This window comes from Arachis hypogaea, chromosome 17 (assembly GCF_003086295.3).
Source record: "Arachis hypogaea cultivar Tifrunner chromosome 17, arahy.Tifrunner.gnm2.J5K5, whole genome shotgun sequence".
In the NCBI taxonomy this organism is placed as follows: Eukaryota; Viridiplantae; Streptophyta; class Magnoliopsida; order Fabales; family Fabaceae; genus Arachis; species Arachis hypogaea.
The window spans coordinates 58,983,920-58,992,335 of NC_092052.1; positions in this window are offsets into that span (position 1 = coordinate 58,983,920).

Below are 8,416 nucleotides of genomic sequence, written 5' to 3' on the forward strand. Positions count from 1 at the left end.
TAGATCAACACTAAATTCTCTCCATCACCTGCTAAATGACAAAAAGTTGCTCATCCGGGAATCTCTCAGTCACAGCTAAGGGTGGTTGCACTCCCTCTTCAGGTTCAATTCTGGAAAGGTGGTTAGCCACTTGATTTTCTGACCCCTTTCTGTCCTTGATCTCTATATCAAACTCTTGAAGGAGCAGCATTGATGAATCCATATTTGACGATATATTTTGGTTTGATTTGAGTGGATTTCATCGCTTAAACCCATATTTATTCATCCAAATAGCATGCTTTTGTGTTCTCTCCCTTAATTGAGCTTAATTGTGAAACATGCTATTTTATGCTTATTTTGATCACTTTTATCCCACTTTTATGCCATTCGATGCCATGACATGTTTGTTGAGTAATTTTAGGTCCTAGAGGCAAGTTTGGCAAGGCAAAAGTGGAAGGAAGCATGTACAAAGGGAGAAAGCATGAAGAAAACAAAGGAGAAGCACACATTGGAGTGTGCGTGCGCACAACCACCTGTGCGTACGCACAACATCCTATGCGTACGCACAAGAGGAAAATCAGCATGTGTGCGTACGCACACACCTGTGCTTACGCACACGTCCCAGCACGTGACTCATTTATTGCAAATCGCTGGGGGCAATTTTTGGGCCTCCAGAGCCCAATTTTGGGACTTTCTGAAGCTGATTGGGTGTTATATGAAGGAAGGCCTCACTCCATGTGAAGGGGGGTGATAAACCACTATTTTATAGTTTATCTTGTGTTCATTTGAGTGATTTTTATCAAGTTCTTACCCACTTATTCATATGATTTGCATGATTTTACAATTCCTTCCTAGTGTTATTCTATGGTTGAAAACTTGCTTCCTAAAATCTTTAATTTGTGTATTTTAATTCTCCTTTATACCATTTGATGCCGTGATTCGTATGTTAAGTGTTTCAGGCTTTATAGGGCAGGAATGACTTAGAGAATGGAGAAGAAGCTTGCAAAAATGGAAGGAACACAAGAAACTAAGGAGATAACCAGCGAGCATCGATGCGCACGCATGGCTCACACGAGCGCGCAATATGGAGAAATTTGCAGCGACGCGTGCACGTGCCTGACGCGTATGCGTGGATTGGAGTTTGCACAAAGACGCGTGCGCGTGACTGACGCGCACGCGTGACATGCCAAAATGACTAGCGACGCGCACGCGTGATTGACGCGTACGCGTGACATGCGCGATCTGCAGAAATAACAGAAAATGCTAGGGGCGATTTCGGACCGAGTTTTGACCCAGTTTCTGGCCCAGAAACACAGACTAAAGCCAAGAAACATGGAGAGACTCAACACACATTCTCATTAGCATAGTTTTTGTTTTTAGATCTAAATCTAGAGAGAAAATTACTCTTCCTCTAGGTTTTTTTTTTTACATTCATAGTTTCATAGTTTGTTGCTTTTGCTTTGGATATTGAAAGAGTCATCACCTCCGTTGAAGATACTATTCTAGTTTGTTTTCTTACTCCTTTATTATTCCATATTCTTAATTCTTGTTTAAAGTTACAATTGGATTATTTTCATGGATTCTTAATGCAAAGAGTACTTTTCCATTTAAATCTATTATTTGTTTAATTGCTTCCAATTAATTTGATTATCATGTCTTCTTTTTATTCCTTATTTAATTCTATGCAAGTAATTCTCATGTCTATGGAGTAGATTCCCAACATGACATGGGGGTTGATTAAAAAGAGACACTTGAGTTGGAATGCTCAAGTGATTAGTTAAATTGGAAGTTGTTGGCTAATTCTGTATTTACTAATGCTAGACCTTCCCAAGGGAGAGGACTAGGATTTGCGAATAAGAGTTAGCTCAATCACTTGACTTTCTGGGTTAAATAAGTGAAAATAACAACCTCTTTATACTACACTTGAGAGAATTCCAACAAGGATAGAACTTCCGATTGATCATTTCCCCAATCAAGGCCTTTATTTAGAATGTTATAAATCTCTTTTAATTTTCATTGCTTTAATTTACAATTATTTATTTGCTCATTGCCCAAACTCAAAATTACCCAGAAAACTCCTGATTAATAAATTAGCACCTCTTTGTCAACTCGTTGGGAGACGACCTGGGACTCATACTCCCAGTATTTTTATTCTAAACTTTTGTGACAACCTTTCTAAATTGATGAGGCGGATTTTTGCTGGTTAAGAGCTATACTCGCAACGTATTTCCTATATTGAATTCTTAATTGGCTGAATTCTGCTCTCCCATCAAATTTTTGCGCCGTTGCCGGGGAGTTGCAATTGTGTGCTAAATTATTAATTAGTGTACATATTTTTAATTTTCGCGTATTTTATTTTATTTTATTACCATGAGCTGTATGTTTCTTTCATTAAATGACGCGTTCACTGCCTGATCCGAGCTTAGCCGCATTTGATCCTGAAATTGAAAGAACTCTTTCACGTATTAGGCGAGCTCGGCGTAGGCTAGCCTCTGAGGGTGGTGAAGTGATTATTATCAATTCACAGTCTCATCTGAGGGGCGAATCTGAAGCGCCATCTGAAGAAGAAACAAGCTCTGTCTCTACTAATCCGGTTGATTTAGGCGCAGGTAACATGGCGGCACCTAGGAGGATTACTCTCCAGGAAGCTGGAGCCCCAGATTTTACACTGCAACCGTATCAAGTGCGTCATCTAAATCCGGCTGCAGATTTTGAACTGAAGACCGCACTAATCAACTTGATGCCTAATAAACCAGTATTTTATGGTTTATCATGTGCTCAATTGAGTGGTTTTTATCAAGTCTTTGCACACTTATTCATACTAAATGCATGGTCTTACAATTTCCTTCCTAATTCTGTGCTATGATTGAAAACATGTTTCTTTGATCTTAATTTGCTATGTTTAGTCCTCTCTTATTACCATTCAATGCCATGGTATGTGTGTTAAGTGATTTCAGAGATTACAGGGCAGGAATGGCTTAGAGGATGGAAAGGAAGCATGCAAAAGTGGAAGGAATACAAGAAACTGAAGGAACTGCTAAAGCTGTCCAACCTGACCTCTTGGTACAAATCGACCATAACTTGAGCTACAGAAGTCCAAATGACACAGTTCTAGTTGCATTGGAAAGCTAACGTCTGGGGCTTCGCAACGATATATAATTTTTCATACCTGCCCTGAAGCCAGGTGACGCAAACACGTGGATTACACGGACATGTGACTTTGCAGCGACCTGTACGTACCAAAAATTGCTGGGGGCGATTTCTGGGCTGTTTTTGTCCCAGTTCTCAGCCTAGAAAACACAGATTAGAGGCTATAAAGTGGGGGAATCCATTCAAACAAAAAAAATAAACATTATTCATATTTTAGGTTTAGATGTAGTTTTTAGAGAGAGAGGTTCTCTCCTCTCTCTTAGGTTTTAGGATTAGGATCTCTTTTATTTTATGATTACTACTTCAATGCCAGGTTCAATGTTCCCTTACTTTATGTTTCTCTTCTACTTTTAGATACTCTAATGCTTTTACTTGTTAATTATTTATGTTGCCAAATTGGCTTATGAATCTTTCCATGTTAGATTTATTTAATATGATTTGAGGTATTTCCGATTTATAATTGTTTTATTCTCTTTATGATGCTTTCAATTTAATTTAGATTTATTTTCTCCTTTTGCTTTGGTTAAGTAATTGGTAATACTTGAGTTATCAGACTCAGCAGTTGACTGAAAATTGGGATTACTGATTGATTTGGATCGTTCTAAAGCTAGTCTTTCCACAGGAGTTCACTAGGACTTGAGGATCAAATTGATTGGTCCACTTAACTTTCCTTTATTTAGTAAGGGTTAACTAAGTGGGAGCAATAACAACTCTCATCACACCTGATAAGGATAACTAGGATAGGATTTCCAATTCTTATACCTTGCAAGAGATTTTTATAATTATTAATTTATCTTTCTTGCGATTTAAATTACTTGTTCCTTATTTCAAAAACCCAACGATACTTTTCCATAACCATAATAAATCATTCCTCCCTGCAATTCCTTGAGAAGATGACCCGAGGTTTAAATACTTCGATTATAAATTTTATTGGGTTTTGTTACTTGTGACAACCAAAGTTTTTGTACGAAAGGATTCTCTATTGGTTTAGAAACTATACTTACAACGCGATTAATTTTAATAAAATTTTTTACTGACAGAAAATCCCGATCGTTCAAAATGGCGCCGTTGCCGAGGAATTGCAAACGTGTGCCTTATTATTGGTTATTGTAAATATTTGCTTTTTGCTTGTTTATTTGTTTTTATTTTTGTTTTTATTTTTGCTTTTTCGTAAATTAAGAGGTTATTGGTTTTTATTTAGTTATTAAAATTTTTGAAAATAATGTTCCTTGTTCTTTCTTGATCTTCAAGTTGTTCTTCGTGTTCATCTTGACCTTCAAGTTGTTCTTGGTTGTTTTCTTCGTTTTGATCTAAAAATTTGAAGTTTGGTGTCATTTTATTGTTTCTCTTTCCTCATTAAATTCAAAAATATCTTTTCTCTTTATTTTAATTGATTTTTTCAAAAATTACAAAAAAAAAATTAGATTTTTATTTTAAAATTTTTATCTTATCTTATCTTAGTTTTAAATTTCAAAATTCAAATCTTTTTTCAAAAATCATATCTTTTCAAAATCTTATCTTATCTTATTTCAAAATCAAATTTCAAATTTCAATATTTAAATTCCAAAATTCAAAATTCAAATTTCAAAATTTAAATTTAAAATTTTAAAAATCGAACCTTTTTCAAAATTTAAACCTTTTTCAAATCTTTATCTTATATTGTTGTCAGTGTTTCTAGTTTTAGGGGTTTATTTTCATTAATTTTTTTTATTAGTTTTTATTTTTATTTTCTTTTACTACTATGAATTCTCACACCTCTGATTTCAAGTTTGGTTCTAATGTTGTTGGAAGGAATGGAAGCTATAACAGGACATACATCAAGGTCGGAACAATCAAAGTTGGAAGAAGCCACAAGAATTTGATCAACCCTCTTGGCGACAACCACCTCCAAGGCACTATCAACAACCATTCTATGATGCGTACCAAGACAATGGTTATGGTGGACCTCTTCGTGACAATCAACACCCACCACAAAATACCATGAACCCCCTCCTCCACATAGCTTTGAACCACCATACTCATAAGCCCCCTACTACCAAACACCACCATATGACCCTAACCAATATCCATCTAACCAACCACCATATGAACCATATGAACCATACCCAGAACCACCACCTCAATATTCACCATCTCTATATCCTTATCAAGAAGAACCATCTCCGTATTATGAGCCCTCTCTCCCAACAAATGAACCCTCCTATCCACCCCAACCTCCATTAGATAACAACACTCTTAGTGTCATTCACCAAGGGCAACAAGACATGCAAACTACATTTAACTCTACCATAAACGGTCTGAATGCCACTTTACAAGCTCTCGTCTCCCAGATAGAGTCATTATTTACTCCCAACAATCAATCCTCAAGCTCTAGTGCACTTCTTTTTCAACCACATAATGATCTCTCCATCCTATCACCACCCTCCATGGAAGAGCACCCACATCCATCAATCCAAGAGTAAGAGGATCCCAATTATGCTATTGATATAGAACAAAAGAGAAGGAATTATCTTCGTGAATCCATACTTCATAAGAAGCTAGAGGAGACCCTACAGATGAAGGTAGTAGAGACCCTTGAAGTCGAAGGAGTGGTTGAAAAATTAGTGAAGGAAGACATCAAGGAGGAGTCTGATCTTGTCTTAGAGCAAGAGGAGGCCCAAAATGTGGAGGTAGGAGAGACCTTGAAGATGAAGGAATAGTTGAAAGGAGTTGTCATGGAAAGAAAATCATCAAGGATGAGTACGATTTTATATTAAAACAATTGGACAAAGCAGTAATTATTAGAGAGGAAGAAGTGGTCGAAGACTTAGGAGATGCTGAACCTCCATGGGAAAGTCAAGTTATAGAGCCTCCTTCAAAGACGTTTGAAATTGATGTTGAGGAGGGTGTACAACCTCTAATGCATAGCCTGGTTGAAGACTTTGAATAGGTTGATCAAGAGATGGACTCAATCATTGATGAATCCTTATCTACCATTGAATCCTCTCCCATTGGACTTGACATGGAGATTACAGAAGAAGAAGCACAACCTCCTATGCCCTAGGAAAACAATGAAGAGGAGATTGAATTAGAAGAAAGCTACCAAGAGGAAGAGGTTGAAATTGAAGAAGCTTACAAGGAGGTGGAGAAATTCAAAGAAGAGCACAAGGGAGTGGAGCTTGTAAAATCATTACAAACACCTCCCCCAAAGCCATTACCATCCAATACAACATTCAAGTGGGTAAAATTCTTATCCTTGACATTTACTTTCCCACTTGAATATGGTTTACTTGAGACAGATGGTCAGCTTAGAGCTCTTTGTGGCCTTAAAAATAAGAGGGAGATGGTTAGTGGTTGGCAACACAATCCTAGGTTCGTTGTGGTTAGGAGCTCAAAGTTTAAATGCAAGGGTTGGTGTAAAGCTCAACTAAATGGGTCAAGGAAGCTGTTTGGATGCCTTAGTGAGAATTTGGATTGCTTACCACCCGGATGGAATCATCATGTTCCACTTGAAGACGGGTGCAGAAACAAGATTTAGGATCCAGGAATATATGAGGATCAAATTTGGGAGCTCAAAGCCTGTGAAGAACTCCATCAAAGCTTGGAGAATGTATATGGTATTGATAGAACTTATTGGAAGTCCAAGCATTGGTGGAAGTTTCAAGACGAGTTCAAGCACAAGCTACCATGACAAGGAGCTCACCAAATGTCCAACTTAAGGACTTTAACTAAAAGTGCTAGGGGGGAGCCAACCCACCATGGTATAATCGTTCAGTTTCAGTCTTAGTTTTATTTTACTTTATTCTATTTTTATTTTTGTTAATGACTCTTCTCATAATCTCTGCATATAGCTGCATATAGCCTGCATTAGCATTTGCATACTGCATATAAAAAAAAGCACGCGACGCGCACGCGACGCGCACGCGTCACTGACGCGTCCGCGTCATAGGTGTGTTCTGAAGAAAAGAGAATTGAACAGAAAGTCACACGAAAGTGACGTTAGGATTTTCGCCAGTAAAGAATTTTATAAAAATAGTCGCGCTGTAGATATAGTCTCTAAACCAATAGAAATCCCTTCGTACAAACATTTTGGTTGTCATAAGTAACAAACCCCTTAAAAATTGATAACCGAAGTATTTAAACCTCGGGTCGTCTTCTCAAGGAACTGCAGGGAAGTATGTTCTTATTATTGGTTATGGAGATTGTAAATCGGGGTTTTGAAGATGAGGAACAAGTGATTTGAATTGCAATTAAAATAAGTAAAAAACTGTAAAATAAATATATAACTGTAAAATAAACTTTTGGCAAGGTATGAGAAATTAGAAATCCTATCCTCGTTATCCTTATCAATAATGATGAAGATTGAATCTTAATTCCACTTAGTTAGCCTTTACTTAAAGCAAAGAAAAGTCAAGTGACTAATTGTGTTGATCTTCAAATTCTAGTTAATCTCTAAGGAAAGATTGGGATTATTGAAGTTCAATTCGATTAGCAAAGATAACAATTATCAATCATGTTGAGTTTGATAACTCCTGAGTCACTGATTTCTTAACCAAGACCAAAAGGGAAAAAGTAAATCTACTGGAATAAAAATGTCTTCAGATTGGAAGCAACAGTAACATAAATAAAAGAAAGCAATAATAAACTGAAATACCTCAAATAACATTAATTCAAAGAATAATCTGTAACATAGAAGAATTCATAAATTAAATTGAGAAGATAAATAAAAAGGACTGTTGAACCTGATAAAAAGAGATAATTCTGAAAGCAAAAAAAATCCTAATTCTAAATCCTAAAAGAGAGAGGAGAGAACCTCTCCCTCAAAACTACATCTAAATCATCAAAAATAACTAATTGGAGACTCTCCTTTGAATGGATGCATTCCCCCACTTCCTAACCTCTGATCTGTGTCTTCTGGACTTGGATTTGGGCCAAAAAGGGCTTCATAAATCGCTAGGAGCATTTTCTGTAATTTCTGGTGCGTGGCCTCTGTCACGCGTCCGCGTGGGTCATGCGGTCGTGTCATTTGGAGTTTTCCTTGTCACGCGGTCGCTTCAGTCATGCGTCCGCATCAATCACGCGGTCACGTCACTGCCATTTTGCGCTGGCATGCGGCTGCGTCGTCCATGCGATCGCGTCACTGCCAGTTTCTTCAAAAACTCCGTTTTATGCTTTCATTCCAATTTTGTATGTTTCCTTTCCATCCTTTAAGTCATTCCTGCCTTAGAAGATCTGAAACTACTCAACACACGAATCACGGCATCAAATGGAAATAAAGGGTAATTAAAATAATTACTTTTAAAGCATA